Source organism: Macaca fascicularis, chromosome 8, assembly GCF_037993035.2.
Source record: "Macaca fascicularis isolate 582-1 chromosome 8, T2T-MFA8v1.1".
NCBI classification, from domain to species: Eukaryota; Metazoa; Chordata; class Mammalia; order Primates; family Cercopithecidae; genus Macaca; species Macaca fascicularis.
This window is the reverse complement of record NC_088382.1, coordinates 79,411,207-79,428,885: the sequence shown is the minus strand read 5'-3', so window position 1 is coordinate 79,428,885 and position 17,679 is coordinate 79,411,207. Positions and strand designations below refer to the sequence as shown.

Genomic DNA, 17,679 nt, shown 5'->3' with positions numbered 1-17,679 from the left:
CCGTCTCAAAAAAAAAAAAAAAAAAAAAAAAAAAAAGAATGTTCTACCTTCTAAATATCTCTGGAATCTGTGCCCTATTGTCCACCTACACTGCCCAGTGCTCCCAGCAGTTCTCACTGGAACACTACAATAGTCTCTTTTTTTTTTCTTTGAGACAGGATCTCACTTTGTCACCCAGGCTGGGGCGCAGTGGCACAAACACAGCTCACTCTAGCCCCCACCTCCCAGGCTCAAGCGATCCTCTTGCCTCAGTCCCCGGAGTAGCTAGGACTACAGGTGTGTGTCACCATGTTCAGTTAATTTTTTGCATTTTTTGTAGAGATGGAATTTCACTATGTTGGCCAGGCTGGTCTCGTCCTCCTTAGCTCAAGTGATCCGCCTGCCTCAGTCTCTCAAAGTGCTGGGATTACCGGCCTGAGACACTGTTCCTGACCTGCAATAGTCTCTGAATTGGCCTCCGAGAGTGTTGCTAGCCCCAGGTCTTTGCCCAGCACACGCTCATATAGGATACTAGATGATCTACATCAAATCTTTCCAAAACTCAAATCACAAGACTTGTTTACTCTTGGTCTTCTCAGCCTCACACAAAGTCCTCTGATGTGTCCCCACTAATTAAAAAGTAATCCTGAAAGTGCTGAGCCTGGGTGAGATAAGAGCTCAGCTACAATGCTTCCATCACTGAGATGGGTTTGCAACAAACAAATAATCAAAATAGTCCCTTGAACCAAACAATGGTTTAGTGATGTAGTGGATTTACATTTGGGCACAAATAAGCTCTTATCTTAATGTGACCTAGAAAAATGAACGGTATGCAGATCAGAGGCTGGTCCATGGATGATTTTTTTTTTTTTTTTTTTTTTTTTTGCTAAACTTAATGGGTCCAAACACCTCAGCATGAAGCAGCAAATGCTGATGACTGGGCCCCTACTGGACCTCCAGCCTCCCAAATTAAACACTCCAGCACCATCTGACCCAGTTCCTGTTCCCAGGCTTTCTTCTACTTCTTGCTCTCCAGTGCTCTGCTCTTCTAGAATGTCCTTCCACACCTCCTGATTATCATGTAACACCTCTGAAAAGTTCCTTTGACTTTTACTAGGCAGAGGGAACCATTCTGGCTTCAGACTTCTACTAGGCAGAGGGAACCATTCTGGCTTTAGTACTGACTCTTAATCTTGAACACATTTGTATTTTTGCTATTATCTTGTTTTGAAAATCATCTGTTGTTTAAGTCTGTCTCCTTAGACTACCAACTCTTCCAAGGTAGGATATGAATCTTATTCATCTTTGTACCACTGGTGCTTTGCTCAGCACGCAGTACATAGTAGATGCTCAATAAATGAATGAATTGAATGAAAGACGAAAAAATAGAGTAAATGAAAAAGCTCTAAAATGGACTAAAATGCCACTACTTTCAGACTGGGTGCTAGACATTTTACATATATTATTTCCTTTTAGGCCTTTCAACTCCTCTCCTTGGGGTAAGTAATATTGATCTTACTTTATAGATGTGAAACCTGAGGCTGAAAATCTTAAAGATCTTGCTGCTGGTCATGTAACTAGGTAATGACCAAACTAAGCCTCAAGTCCAGATCGCATCAAAGCTTGTGTTCTTTCTATTATGATTGAGTATGACTTTGAGGCTAATGCTGAGATTATGTGGTTCATCTTTGTAATCAAATTAGGCAACGTATAGAATTTGGTGTTGAAATACCACTTTTAAATTTAGGGGTAAAAGCAACTAGAATCCAGTCTTATTTTTGACTTCAATTATACCTTAGAATTTCATGGGAGCCACAGAGAATTCTAAGTGAAAATATCATTTAAAGAGAATGTGAAACAAAGACATAATTTTATAATATTTCTCATGTGTGTTAATAAATAATGAATAAATATTGCAATCTGAAAGTTAATGTGAAATAAGTTTCTCCATTTGATCCATTTTGGATGTTATACTATCATGTAACATACTGAGCACTAGATAGATACAATAAATGTAAGAATTTAAGATAATTAAAGACACATATACACACTAACATCTACACACATATTATCCATGGTTTTCACATCCATTCATCTAGAGGCAAAGATGATAAAGCCTTATGAACGAATCACAGCACTTACAGCATTAAAAGTGAGAGGACTTGCTTTTCTACATTATTACCAATTTATAGTTCTTAGTTTTCTTACCTGAAATCTTATTAAAACAATAAATCTCAGTATCTCATAGCATACCAAATTATAATCATGGTTTTATAAATGCAAGTTGTACAATTGCCCAAAATAGACCCTTTGTTTTTTGGCTTGTTCAAATAGCAAGTCATAGTTGCTAAGTATTCAGAAGTTGTGTCTTTCTTCATGTTATTCTAGAGTTTTAAGTTCACCTCTTGTTAAAAAGCAGTTTCTCAAAGCAGTGAGCATAATCTCTGAGAAGAGTACTCTGTTAATTCAGCACTCTTTACAGAAACATACTTTGATAACAGGGCTTTGAGTTTTGCCTGTGCTTAAAAAGTTAGTGTCCATGTTTCTTTAATATTAGAACCTTCAGTTATGCAGTGAAAAATTTAATAAAAATTCACATGTTCACTATAGCTACAGTGTTTTGTACAGTTTACCCAAGTCAGTGCAAGTTTCAAGCCTGCACTGAAAGATGGGATTTATTTCATAGTGTGAAAAGAAACTTTCAACAATTACAACTGATTGAAATTGTGACTACCCAAGGCAGAGAAACTGAAGATCGAAGTGGCATCATTTCTCCTTGTCTAACAAGCCAGGTGACTAACTAGGGCTCCTCTTAAGGGCAAAAAGGTGTGTGTGTGTGTGTGTGTGTGTGTGTGTGTGTAGTGTTGTGTGTGTGTGGTGTGTATCAACAGCCAGACATCACCAGAATGCTGTCAAAGTGGCCAATTTCAGCACCTCGCCTGGGTGCTATTTTGTTAAGTGAATTAATTATCAACAGAAAACTCTTTCCCCTCTTATTATCATTACAAGGGACCAAATTTGGGTGGAGGACTTTGGCCAGAAACATACTTTCCATCATCTGAGAATCTAATGAATAATAATATGATGAATAATGAATAAATAATATGAAATGGACAGGGACAGGAAGGAAAGTTTGTCTTCTTTCTTTTTAAAGTAAAAGCAGAGCACGATACTTACAAAAGCCGCCTTCAAAATCTTCTCTAGAGAAAAAGCTCTGGGAACAGGGAGGAGGCAGAGGAGCAGAGATAAGGTGGCAGCGGGACTTCCTTCCTCCTCCGGAGAGGGAGAGTCATGTTCCTTATCTGCCCTGACCTCTGAGGAGCGCCGGCAGCCGGGAAGGCCTGGCCTCTGATCCTCACTGCCCTTGCTCCTGGCCCCTGCGCCTGGGGTTTCCTAGTTGCCGATCAAGCCGCCCCGGCCCGACACCGGCCCCAAGATTCATTAGCGACGGTCTGCGAAGTGCTCGCAAGATGAAGACGGTTATATAAGCCCGCGTATTATTATCATCACACACCCCCATAGAACCAACGCTGCCAGACAAACAAAAGGCAGTTCCAAGAAGAGGAGGAGCAGAGGCAGAAGTTACACTAGGGGTGAATTTCGGGACACGGCTGAAAGAACTGCGGGAAAAAAAAAAGGGCAACTCAATATGTGCATGCAAACCTCGGCAAACAAACTGCGCTGCAGCCGGCCGGCTTAGAGGGCGGCGGGCAGAGGCTCAGGGTTTCCAGGCGTGCGGTTCCGGCTCCCTGAGCACCCGCCCGGCACAGTAGCTGCCTGTGGCAGGATGGAGTGGATGGGAAGATGTGGTATTTGGAAAGCCAGGCGTTCCAGAGACCAAGTGCTTAGTAAACACTGATGTTTCTTAGACTCAGACCAGGTGCTTCTGCTGGTTCTCTTTATTCCTGGTCTCTTGTTTTCCTAAGGATGGTTGGCCAGGAGTTCCCTGTGCCCTGTCGATTCCTCTAATTTTAAACGTCTCTGGGTCTCTCCTCTCCTCTCTGTGGGAGCAATAAACGGAACCAGAGCGCTCTTTCCTCTGAGCCTGGGTCCTCTGAGAAAGTTCTGATTATTCTGAGCACCAAGCTTCCCTCCCCCCTCCCCCGACTTGCTACTCATATTTTCTTTAAAATTATTATTATCCTGCCCTGCGCCTGCCACTGCTTCCCAACACGCAAAGAAATCCTCATCTTGGCACTCAAAGCCCACAATTTCTGTCTCCACACTAATTTCCCACTTCCCATCCCGCCCTCCTGCCTCACCCCCCAGCACATTAGAATGTGAATCATTCTCTAAAGATGGCCTTTCAATTCTCCATTTCCCATCTTTACTCATACCCCAATCCTCACACCCATTTCCTTCAAGGTTCAGTTCAAATCCCGCCTCCCCTACAAAAGCCTTCCCTGATTTCCCCTCTTTTCTCCCTGTGACTCTGTTTCTCTGTTGTCATTCCTCATGCGTTGTCTGTCTCCATAGGTTTGGAACCCTGCGTTGTTCTCCTTGGTGGCCCAGGACAGGGCCCTACATAAAGCAGGTGCTTAGTGAGTATTCACTGAATGAAACTGACAGCTGACCAGATCTTACCTGCATTGTCGTCAGCTATATGGGCATAGGTGAGAGCCACCACACGGTACTAAAATATGGATGGTTGTTGGATATATGCAATAGGTTCATGAGGGTTTGTAAACTTGCATAAGTTAAAAAAGAAAGCTTTTCTAAAACTTGTAGGGGAGCCTCTAAACTTCACTCAAGTCAGCTTACTTTAGGATGTAAGTTCGTGAGGCAAACAGGAATGTTGGCATCTGTTGATTCTTTGCTACTGCACATTAGGGGACCTGTAAGTGGAACTTCCTTTACAGAATGCCAGGAAAATTACCCAAAGGTGAGATTTTTCAGACATCACTGGCTTCTGGGATAGATTTTATGGAGGAACTCCTCCACTATTGAAAGAATATGTGCTATCACAACAGCAGCTTAGTAAATGAACAGCTGCTCTCGGGTGAATTGTTTTATATGGGGTGAAATTTAGAACACGAACTGTCAGATACTGAATTTCTTGTGGCTTTGTATTAAAGTGTCCTTAATGACATTTCTCCTGTTATTTTTTGGTAAAGGCAACATGCTTCAAATTTCATCTCTGCCAGTTGGATTGACCGTGGTGTCATTTCAGAGACTTGGGGTGTGTCTATGCAATACACGCTCTCCACGCATACAGATTGTTCAGTGAATTGTTCAGTGAATTGGAAGAATTTTCCCCCCTCCACTAATTTGGAACAATGAAAACCAATTCAGGTTTTAAAGAATTTTGGCCTCAAATTCCTGAGGATTTGGCTTCAGGAATGACAGAGATCTTACTGCAAATTTGTAGTTCAAGTGTAGGATCGTCTGTCATTTTGTTATGCTCAGGTGAGGACCATAACCTTTACTATAGTTAGTATTTATGAATCCCTCTGGGGTTTCAGGAACCGGGCTAGATGCTTTACATGTCTTCTCAACCTAGCAGAACTATTTTTATTTTCACTTTACAGATGGGTAAATGGAGTCTGGTCATACAGCTTATCTGACTCTGTAGTCAATGATTTTTCTATTCTACTGAAAGCTGAAAGAAACCTGAGATATTATCTCATCTGGCGGTTTTCAAACTGGGTTCCAAGAAGTTTTAGGCTTTCAAGGGATACTTCAGGAACCTTGGCAGTGTGTGGGAAGCGGCGAATGTGTGGGAGGCCAGGCAATCTGGCTTGGACTTTACTCGTTGGATTCAAATGGATAAACATTATTTCCATCTGTTTTATAGAGTGACTTTATACTTTGTTTGAGACAATGGTTTTGCTGCTAAAAAAATATTTTAAAACTCTTGTTTAACTTCCTCATTAAAGAGTATAGCCACATATGGTGGCTCATGTTTATAATCCCAGCGCTTTGGAGGCCAAGGTGGGTGGATTGCTTGAGCCCAGAAGTTCGAGACCAGCCTGGGCAACATGGTGTAACCCTGTCTCTGCAAAAAAAAAAAAAAAAAAAAATTAGTCAGGTGTGGTGGCACATACCTGTAGTCCCAGCTACTTGGGAGGCTGAGGTGGGAGGATCACTTGAGCCCAGGAGGCAGAGGTTGCAGTGAGCCCAGATTGTGCCACTGCATTCCAGCCTAGGCAACACAGTGAGACCCTGTCTAAAAAAAAAAAAAAAAAAAAGAAAGAAAGAAAGAAGAAAAGAAAAGAAAAGGATGAAACTTGGGGTCCAGAAGATAAAATGCCTTGTCCAACATGGTATAACTAAGGGCGATAGGCCCAGCATTAACTTCAGATGTCCTTTATCTAAAGGACGCAAGGGGCCAGTAGTTTCAGACAGAGCCTGAACATTTCAAGTTTTGTCTTTTAGATAAAGGACATTTGTTAAATCCCAGGGGAAATGAGAGAATCTACATTTCCCTGACCTGACTCTGTGTCCCGACAGTATTCTTGAAAAACGGAAGGCGGGAATACAGCCACAATGGCAAGCTAAACTTATTTTTTTTTAGCCCTTTGGCTATAAGTCTAAAGTTTGTCAACATTTACCTTGTGACAAACTAAAATTAAATAAAGAGTTAAAGTTGTAATTTGTCTGGATGATTTAGGACTCTCCTACTCTTTTCATTCAAACCAAAGCCAGGAGTGTAGGATACTTCTGCATGAGTCATTTAGCTAATTACATGGTCTTGGCCTGAGAGTCCTCCTACTAGAAAAACTGCTTAAACTCCCATTTTATCAACCTAGTCGAAAGTGGCTCTTTTCCTGTGAGACAAAATAGGTGTGGGAAAGACCTTAGAGAGATCAGGCATGGTCACGGGAACATGAGTCTCATATAAGTTGGCATAGTTTGTATGGATTGGCTTGTAAGGCCTGAAATCTCATGTGTTACCTTGGTATTTATTACCTTTGAGCCTTACCAGGACTCCCCAAGGCCTAACTGTGAGCTCCTCTATTTTCACTAGATATGTCCCCTCCAGCAGGAAAGGATGCCCACCTGGCTTATTCCTCTGTCGGCTGGGCCAGCCTCACTCCACCAGGTCTTCAACCTAATGGGTTTTACTTCCTTACCAGCCCACACAATTATTCAAACAAGCCAATTACATCTTCCCCGGGGAGCCTGAGGGCAACGCATTTTCTTATTACTACTGCCTCCCGCAGCCTCTGCTTGTCCACTCTGTTCCCAGTGCAACCCCTGTGTGCCCTGCATAGTATGTGTTATCCTCCTTCCCTGGCCTGTGAGTTTATGTGACTCTAAGCTGCTGTGGATCTCATCTGTCCACTGTTGTGTGCCGTGTGTTTGGTCATCCCCAGATCCCTAGGATGGACTCCCTCTCTCACCAACAGGGTGAAGAGGAGGCGAATAAAAATGAGCAGACATTAGTAGTAATACTAAATTGAATTTTCACTGAGAGCTAGTGCCAAACAGCCCATCCGTTGGAGTTTTGCTGTTAGGCTATTTCCAAATAGAAATAAATTTTAACTGAAACGATGTGAGCTGGAACTGACCTTTATTAATTTCAGGGCCCCTGAGTTTTCTCTCTTGCTCTTTTTAATTTTTATCATTCTCACCTGGAGATTTTTGGAAACAACAGCACTGTTCTCTTTGCTGAGATGGCTTAACTATAGTCCTGCCTAGAGGCAAAGGGACAAAAAGATGAACCTTCTATTCTTGTCATTTAAATCTTTGCTAACTGCATTATTTCAGTAAAATGTAGCAGGAAGAATTTTTTCTCATCTCCACAGGCAAGAGATTATAACAAACAGATCCTTTTTTTTTTTTTGCCATCAGAAACAACCTAAAATTAATATATTTCCAGAGTCTCAGCCCTAGAAACAAAGCTTTAGATGTTATTTCTTTTCCTATTCATGAGATTTACAATAGGAAGGTCATGTTTGCACTAGACTTCGGTTTGAAATTAATCTTCTTTTCTCCTTGGCATTTCTATAGAATCCAGGCACTTCATTATTTAGTCATTTCCAAATATTAAATAGTTGTCATTCTTGAACAACGATCTAATCTTCTCTTTATGGGTGGAGAAACTGAGTTGTGGAACTCACAAATCATTGCCAGGACATATATCACTCTGAAGGTTATGGCTACTCATTGAAATGCTTTTCGACACACGTTCTTAGACTACAAAATAAAAATGTAAATTGTTTTATAAACAGCATGAAGACCATCCGCTGACCATTAGATTGTATTAATTAAAAGCTCATTTGCATTGTGCCTTATGGGAGAAACTTTATGAAATAAATAAATATATTTAAACCCCACAACCAAACTCAACACTGAGGCTGTGTTGTAGCCACCTCCCCTCTCTTCTGAATTGTGCTTCATACAGATCACAATATATTCTTGGTTCAGTTGAACAAGGGTTCATTTAAACCACATCTGTTGCTCATCAGACCTCTATTTTAGGAGTGGGGAATTCTTTTTCAGAGATAGATTCTGTCTGGAAGGTCTTACGGCAACAAATAGTCCTCATTAAATTTCACAACATTTTACCAACATACATACAGTACTCGCTGTTACGTGATTATAGAATTCAGGCGAAACTCTGCACCCCCACTTCAAAGGATTCCTCACTTGACTAATTCTAAAGAGTAAATGATTTTCCCATCATTTGTTGTGTTTGACAATAGAAAGGCTGACACAGCAACATTGCTAAAATGACAGCTCATTTCTATTCAAGGGGAAGGAATTTGTGTTAATATTCTTAATGACAGGCATCTTTATGAGAAATGTGAAATCATTTATCCTTAGCAATAACCTGACTAGGATTAAAAAGTACTTGGTACTTAGAACGGAAGTAATCTGTCAGGAAAAATTATTTAGACTGATGCAAATTAACCGAATAAATTGGCCTACAGTAGCTTCCTAATTATGGTGTGCAGATTTAAGTTTGTGAAAATCAGTTTGAACTGAAGAAGAATCTGGAAATGATCTTTCAAGAAGTGATCTGGCATTCTGTTGGAGGAAAAGATAACATATTTATTTGAGAAATTCTTTTACCATTTACTAAGAATTTCTGGAAGTGATTAAAAAATCAATGACGTGTAAATCAAGAAAGAACATATTAAGTAAATGTGCACATTCCTTGCTTTTTCAGAACAACAACAGTAGTAATACCTTATGAAAATACTGAGGCATGTTCATTGTGATGCCCTAGATTCTAAATAACCAGCAGTGTTTTCTGTGGGGGCGGGAGGGTTGTTCCAACCCTCTCAGGGCTGGCTTGGGCATGGTTCCAAGGGACAAGTCTGAGACATGAGCACTTGGGCCAGTACTTAACAAGCAATGTATAGACTCGGCTGTGTATTCTGTAGGAGACTTGTTCTACTCTTAATAGGCACGGTGTTGCACGCCAGTTAACAAGTTTTTATTGGAATCTCAGTCTTCTCTTCCTCGCCAGCTTCACAGCAAACCTTCTTTTAGCTCTTTACCAAAAACTCTAGTAAACTGTGGGAAGAAGCACTTTACCAGCGTAGGAAATTTAATTAGTCTGGAAAAAAAAAAAAGGTGTAAATTGCAGGAAAATGTAAACTGCCTCCATGTAATTAATGTCTGGGTTTTACTATTTAGCATTTATATACAATGCATTTATATTCTTTTGAGAGAATGCATGAATTTTTGGAGACAAACTGACTTGGGTCCAAAACCTAGCTCTACAGGTTTGTGATTTTTTTTTTTTTTTAAAGCCTGCTTTCTTTACTTAGAACTAGAATGACCAGTATAGGAATTACAAAATCTGAAAGGAAATAGCCGTGTCCTGAATATGTAAGGACTCAGTATCATTCAATTTCTCCTTCCTTTTCTGAGAGTCTTTTACAGCATGAACATTCTGAAGCACTTGTTCAGTATTATCTGCCTTGAGTGAGCAAAAAGCATATGCCTTTCCAGGGAGCATTAGCTGAGGAGTGACTCTGACAGTTGCCTAAGTTTCTGTGTTTAAATATAAATATTAAATTATATGAAGGCAAAACAACAGGGACCCAAAAAGATGGTGATTGACAATCATTAATAATAACCTGAATGTTGTGACTTCAGCCCTAGGGACAGGCAGTCATTCAAGCATGTAAACTCAGAGTGTTGGGATTGGTGTTTGAAATCTTAAGAAAGTTTCTGCTGGAAAACGGTGGATTCCAGACACAGAAAAAAAATGAACATAGTCCAAGAAATTCGATATGTGCCAAATCCGGTTTGTCACTTCCTCTAAGTGTAAGCAGGTAGAAGCATAAATTACAAATGCGAAACTGTACCTGCCAGAGGGCAGGAGTGTGGGAATGCACAGGAGAAGGCATTGGATGGAAAGGATAAAAACGAAGCAGTGGTGGGGACTAGGACCCTGGACACAAGCCGACTGCAGAGGTTGAAGTCTATGTGAGATGCTGATAAGGATGTGCTGAGACTTAGACAGGAAAAAGCCTCATTCTGCAGAATCTGGAAACGACTCATGTCTTGGGCTGGCAGGTGCATTAGGAAGAAGAAGCTGAGGCTAAGGCTGGAGCCTGAGGCAAGGGTGACAGGCAGCCAAGGGAGTGATAACAGGCAGTACCTACAAGGAATTGCTATAAGGCTTTAAACCATGTCAGGGTGAGTAACCTGAGGCCCATGTGTGATTGACCTCGCAAATGCAGTTTTTACCCTGAAATTCCCTTATGTTGCAATAAAGTTAAGCTCTGCACTTAAGATGTCTGTGTGCTATACTGGAATGCACAGGATAGAACAATGATGTTATTCTAAAGTGGGAAGGGAGGTAGGTGAATGTGGTCCTCTCAATAGGCCTAGTCATTCTTATTTGGGGGAACATGTATGCAAATAAATATTATGGGGAATTTTGGAGTGGGAAGAAATCACAAAAGGAAGGGTTGGAAGCATGGGTTAGAAGAAGGAGGTGGCAAGGTGTATCCTGACACTTTTCTTGAGCTCCCATCTTCGCTCCAACTGGTCCCTTCTTGAGTCATTGCTCAGAGGGCAACTATGACGGGCACCTTGGAAAGCTGGCTGTAGCCAGGTGCTGTGACATGCAACTGTAGTCCCAAATACTCAGGAGGCTGAGGCAGAACAATAGCTTGAGCTCTGGAGCTGCAGATCAGACTAAGCAACATAGTGAGACCCCTGTCTGGAAGAGGAGGAGGCGGAGGAAGAAAAGAAAAAGAAAGAGAAGAAGAAGAAGAAGAAGAAGAAGAAGAAGAAGAAGAAGAAGAAGAAGAAGAAGAAGAAGAAGAAGAAGAAGAAGAAGAAGAAGAAGAAGAAGAAGAAGAAGGAGAAGAAGAAGAGGAAGAAGAAGAAGAAGAAGAAGAAGAAGAAGAAGAAGAAGAAGAAGAAGAAGAAGAAGAAGAAGAAGAAGGAGAAGAAGGAGGAGGAGGAGGAAAAGGAGGAGGAGGAGGAGGAAGAAGAAGAAGAAAGAGAGAGAGAGAAAGAAAGAAAAAGAAAGAAAGAGAAAGGAAGAAAGAAAGAAAGAAAAGAAGAAGAAGAAGAAAGCAAGCTGTATATCCTGGAGGTGGTTCTCCTCCTGTCCTGGGACCATGGTCCTTGCTTGACTGTTTCTTCTTTTTTATCCTATCTGGTTATAGCAAAAGGAAAATCATGAAATGCAGATATTAGTGAGCCTGGGCATAACTTTTTGCCATGCGGACAATAGATTATAATCTAAAAAAGGTTATCCAGATAGTCAAAGGCCACATTTGTTCAAATATCCACAGAGCAATTTGACTTTCCAAGGACAGAATGAAAAATTTCTTGAAAGTGAAATTTATTTTCTGCTTTCATTTATTTGTTTTTCTGGCACTGAAACTGTGTGCTTTACTATAAAGTTGAGATTTGGTGAATTGAACCAACTTAATTTTTAGGTCTTGTCTTTAAGTATTTTAGATAATGTAAAAACTTTTTAATAGAGAACTCTGAACATTATTCATTCATTTAACAAACATTTATTGAGTGTTCCATGTGTGCCAGGAGCTGCTGTTGGTGCAGATAAGATGTGGTGTCTGCTTTCAAGAGGGTGCAAATAAGAAGGAAGGTCTATTTTTTTCATGCAAATGTTTTTCCATATAAACTATGTTTCTAGAAAGGATGATTTTAATTTCAGAATTTAAAAATTACTAAATATGAGGAAAAGACATTTGTTAAAAAGTCAGCTGAGCTTAAAGGAAAAAAAGGAAAATGTGGAATAACGACCATTTAATGGTAGGGGGTCTGGAGTCAGATTTCTGGGTCCATATCCAACCTTGGTCCCTGCAAGTCTGTAACCTTGGCCAAGTCAGTCAAACTCTCAGAGCCAATTTCCTTGCTTATAAGATTGGGGACCAAGAGAATTCTATGTCATAGAGATGTTGCATAAATATATTAGATAATGTATGTACAGCACTTACTTGTACATGGTAAGTATGTATTTAATAAATCTTAGCTGTTACTGTTATATATATAACATTAGTAAGTAAAACAGACATATTTCTCAGTCATTTTGTTTTGTTCTTTAAGAGAATGTTTTTGATTTTTGCTTTGTTAGGGACAGGGTCTCACTCTATTGCAGTGGACACAATCATAGCTCATCGCAGCCTGGAACTCCAGGGTGCACGTGATCCTCCTGCCTCAGTGTCTTGATTAGCCGGGACTACAGGTGAGGCGTGAGCCACCGTGCCGGCAAGAACGTTGCTTTTCTAGCGCCAAATATAATGTGAGCCCTAGAAGTTTTAGGTATGGTCAGTAGGAGTATAAAAAAGCATTAGAATGCTAAGAAGGCATATTGGAATTTAAATCCTAAATTCTAGAACCAGTGCTCTTTCCAATATTCTCTCTTGGCATCCTTCTAAACTCTGCCATTCAGTAGCTGTGAACATTAATGGTATAAGTAACCTTCACAGCCTCTTTCTTCAACTGCAAAATGGGTCCCACAATGCCTGTCCAATCCACTTCAGTGGAAGCATTATGAAGATAACTAAAATAAGGTCAGTGAAAACAGTTTGCAACGAGTAGTATGATGTATAAGTAAGGGTTATTAATAAATCATTATGAGTTTCTCCTGAGCTATGGTACTGATTATTGATGACTGATTGACAAAACGTATGATTGTGATTTATAAAGACAGTCTCCCTTGGTCTCCTTGGAGAATTGATTCCAGAACCCCACTGTAGATACCACAGGGATGCTCAAGTCCCTGATATATAATGACATGATATTTGCAATATATACACGTCTTCCTGTATACTTTAAATCCTCTCTAGATTACTTATAATACCCAAAACAAGATAAGTGCTATGTAAATATAATAGTTATACTGTATTTTAAAATTTGTATTTTTTTATTGTTGTATTTTTTCCCCCTGAATAGTTTTTCTATCCAAGGTTGGCTTAATCCATTGATGTAGAACTGTGGATATGAAGGGCTGACTATAATTTAAGTGGAAATTACTTTCAGTTTACAGAAATAGATTACAGTTAGGAGACCTGGATCCTAGTTCTTCACTTTGCCTCTAATCAGCTGTTTATTTATACAAATTACTTAACTTTCCTTAATTAATTTTTAAAAATTTGTATTTGAAAATAATTTCAAACTTATAGAAAATTTGGAAGAGTAGTAGAAAGAACACTTACATGCCAGTTACCCATATTCATTTATGGTTAACAACTTGCCTCAATGTCTTGCCTTATCAGTTTCATTCCTTCCCCCTGCCCCTCTCTCTATATATATACACACAGAGATTTTATATATATATAAAGTATAATATATTATATACATAATTATGTATGTATATATATTCCTCCCTTGAACTATTGAGAGTAAACTGCACACATCATGATCTTATACCACTATACATTAATATTTCAGCATGTATCACCTAAGATGTGTCTCTGTTTCTATTTCTTTGAAATGGGCGTAAGTACTTAGTTATGTGGCGTGATCCATAGGTTGTCAAAATCAAATGAAATGTTTAAAAGCATGTTGAAAAGCGTAAATTGTTATACAAAAATTGAAGGTTGTATATTTCATAAACTATAGGGAAAATCAAATTACTTAAAACTTCAGAGGATTTACAAATGGTAGTAGAGTGCAAATGAAGAAAGCCCCTTATCTGTTTGCATAACAAGCCAGTTATAGTGCCAAATTTTTCTCAGTGGTGAGAGCAAAAGAGACTGATGCCCTCACCCTCTATGTCATCCTTTTTGAGTTGTATTCCTCCTGCGAGGACTTACATCTTTTCTTGGTGCTCTTTCTCATTTCAACAGTTTGCCATTTTATGTGGTCTTTTTGGTGGAGGTTATGAGCATGTTTGAGGCAAGGTGACAGAAACTAAAGAGCAGTTGCTACTTGAGGGAAGATCAAGAATACAGCTGTTAAGAGTTTAGTAAGAGCTCAGCTTTATTTCTTCTGGTCTTCTCTTTGAGTAGTGAAAATGGCATACTTTATTTTCATTATAAACAACAACTGAGATACAAATAGGAAATAGGGAAGCATTGTTTTATAGAAGTGTTTAATGTATAGGCTTAGCTGAAAATAGTATGAACATAAAAAAGAAAGAGACCATGTCCTTTGCAGGGAAGTGGATGGAGCTGGAGGCCATTAGCCTTAGCAAACTAACTCAGGAAGAGAAAACCAAATACTGCATGTTCTCACTTATAAGTGGGAGCTGAATGATGAGAACACATGGACACGATGGCAGGGAGCAACACACACTGGGTCCTGTCGTAGGGTGGGTGGTTGGGAGGAGGAAAAGCATCAGGAAGAATGGCTAATGGAATCTTGGCTTAATAACTGGGTGATGGTGTGAACTGTGCAGCAAACCACCATGGCACATGTTTACCTATTTACCTATGTAACAAGCCTGCACATCCTGCTCATGTATCCCTAAACTTAAAATAAAAGTTGGAAATTTAAGAAAAGGAAAACAGTATGAACAAAATATTCTTACAGATCAAAAAATAACTTTCATAGAATCCCTTTTTCAACAGCATTCACTATCATAAAGTTTAGCTATAAAAAAAGATAATTATTCTGCCACTTTATCTTCACATTCTCAACAGAATTCACACTTTCATAAGAAGTTGTAATACTGGTAAGCCTGATATTTTTATAATTCTAACCAGATTTGCAATCACATTTTCCAGTGGATTGAAATATGACCAATAACCTAAAAATATGAACGAAAATGCTCTTTTTCCTATGACTTATTTCTTTCATTGCTCTGGAAATCATAATGGCTTTTTTGAGATATTTACGACATCAAAAAGAAAATCTAGAACATCTCTGAAAAACAAAACTTTTTTAAAGAGTCAAAACCATACTTAGGATATTCTAAATTAATCCTTTTATTTTGAGTTGTTAAATTGTTATTCCTTATAGTACAAAATAAAAAATGGAAGTTATGACTAGGAAATACATTTATAATACAATAATGACTACTGCTACTTCTTTTACAAATAAATCAGTTTCAAATGGAAATTATATAGACGCATAATTGTATATACAGTCATGTAATTCATTAAGCTATGAAGAATATTGCTCATAGACTTCTCTTGGGAATGTTTCAGTACCTGAGGAGGTATTCAAATGTTTATTTCCCAGTAAGGTGACATTACTAAGGGGACAGTTCAACTGTTCTATTGCAATAGGTGTCCCTAATATTGACAAAATATGGTATATGTGAAATCATTTGAAGTATTGGGCAGTGAAGTGGGATCCAGGAGACATGAGTTCTAACACTAATTACCTCACTCAGGTGTTTAGACTCAGGCAAATGGCATGCTGTCCCTCAGATTCAGTTTTCTGGTGTACAGAAATGACATACTGCTCTCCTTACCCAAATATTACAAGTTCCAGTGATTTAGTGCAAGTGAAAATTGTTTTGAAGTCGTGATGGTTGATATTGTCATCATCAACAGTGGGTAGTGTGTTCTTTAAACATATGTTAAAAAATGCATTTACAAGGAAGTTTCTCTATGTTAAAGCTGCATATTTTCACAGATCATCCATAGCAACAGTGCTTGGTGATCTCCATTAGAACAGATTTTCCATAAGGAGTACATCTGAAAAAAAAAATGCTTTTTCTTGTATTTGTTCCAGTCCCAGTCATCATTTACACTGCCTGATCACTCACGGTAGTCCTCAGCAAGAAAGTCCATGGTTAAAAAGGGAGCTGGACTCATCTCTGATGATGAGTCCTGATGTAAAGTGGACACATGAACTCATTTTTGTCCCAGTAGAATTTACTGACTCGTACTTTTTAAAAATTTAAAGCTTGGGTTTAGAACTCTGCCTGGTAAGAATGAGTTTTGTTGAGGCAGGAGAATAGCGTGAACCCGGGAGGCGGCGGAGCTTGCAGTGAGCTGAGATCGCGCCACTGCACTCCAGCCTGGGTGACAGAACGAGACTCCATCTCAAAAAAAAAAAAAAAAAAAAAAAAAAAAATGAGGTTTGTGATTTTAGGCAGGTCTGCCAACAAACCCAGTCCTCTTGTTTCCTCAGATGTAAAATGAGAGGTTCTGCTTAGATTATCTCTGAGGTATGCCTCCAATATTCTGCTTAGATTCTGCTTAGATTGTTGGAGGTATGCTTCCAACATTCTGTGTTTCTATGATATCCTTTCCTGGAAAATCCACTGCAAATTCTAAGTTATTGAAGCAACAACAGCAAATAAGATTCAGTAGTTTTGACAGTGTGCAATAATTTCTTCTTTCTTCCAAGTAATTTAAAACCTTTTACCTCAGTTGCTAATTGTCCTACAAATGAGAATGCCATTCCTAGAAAAAAATTTTCCAATCCATACCCACTGCAGAAAAAAAAAAAACCCAACACGATTTACTGTGAAATTAACAGGGTGTTTTAATTTATGCTATGTGGCAGATAGTGGACAGGCCTATATATCTAGCACTATCCATGAAAATCTGCTCTAGCTGTAATTTTACAGGTCCTTGAAAACAGAATTGTCACAATCTCTTCAGTTCAGCTCTCAAGAGAAATTAATTGATAACATAGAATCCTGAGTGGCTGGCATGTGAGTGACACCCAGCTATACAATTTCACATCTAATCAAGGAAGATGGGAATTCTAGTTGGCCTATTGTCTATTTGAATCTGTTTCTGGATGGAATCCAGCTGGCGCAAATGCAGCCCTGGAGAGTGATGTGGGCAGAAGATGGAAACAAAAAATCTGAGCCAGAGAATCAGTGCCCGAGATAGTGCCTTCCACATTGTCAAAAGAATGCCCAGGGTAGTTGTGAATGTGCTGCTGATTAGTTTCCTAAAATTCTCAATGACTAAAATATAATGTTCTATCCCAGTAGTCCTTGATCATTCTAACTGTGAATGTGTAATGAAGGCCTTTAGGATGTACTGGCTCTACCACCTTGAAGCTATGCTTGATAGATGCAGGGGCTTGAAACTCAACTTGTCTTACTGTTTCTCGAAATATAAGAGAGAGTAGGCAATTTAAAAAAATGATGAGAGTAAGAATAAATGCAAAATTGTACATAATTAAGAGCTAAAATTATATGACAAGATTTTAAGTGGAAAGAGAGCACAGATGAGAGAGAGATTATTGATGGTTGGAAGAGTTAGGAAAAGAAAGTTCCATGGAGGTAATGAGGCTTGAGTCTTTCTTTTCAAAGATGGGTGGAATTTGAACATGCAGAACCATGATGCAGTCCTAGCCCAGAAAACAGTGTGAGCACGTGCCTTGTAGCAGAAGTAAAGATGT

General features: G+C 39.2%; 1 protein-coding gene across 24 annotated transcripts in view; it reads right to left on the bottom strand.

Moving 5' to 3' along the window:
- The window catches only part of SULF1 (sulfatase 1), a 193,404-nt gene that overhangs the window by 163,848 nt on the left and 11,877 nt on the right, over nt 1–17,679 (bottom strand). For 12 of the 24 annotated variants that reach the window (XR_010577341.1, XR_012416930.1, XM_073999992.1 and 9 more), the window contains exon 1: nt 3,157–3,435. The exons of the other annotated variants lie outside the window; for them this stretch is intronic. The gene's annotated coding sequence lies outside the window, so the exon portion shown is untranslated. Of the gene's footprint in view, nt 1–3,156; nt 3,436–17,679 lie in introns of those variants that run through there. 24 annotated transcript variants of the gene reach the window in all.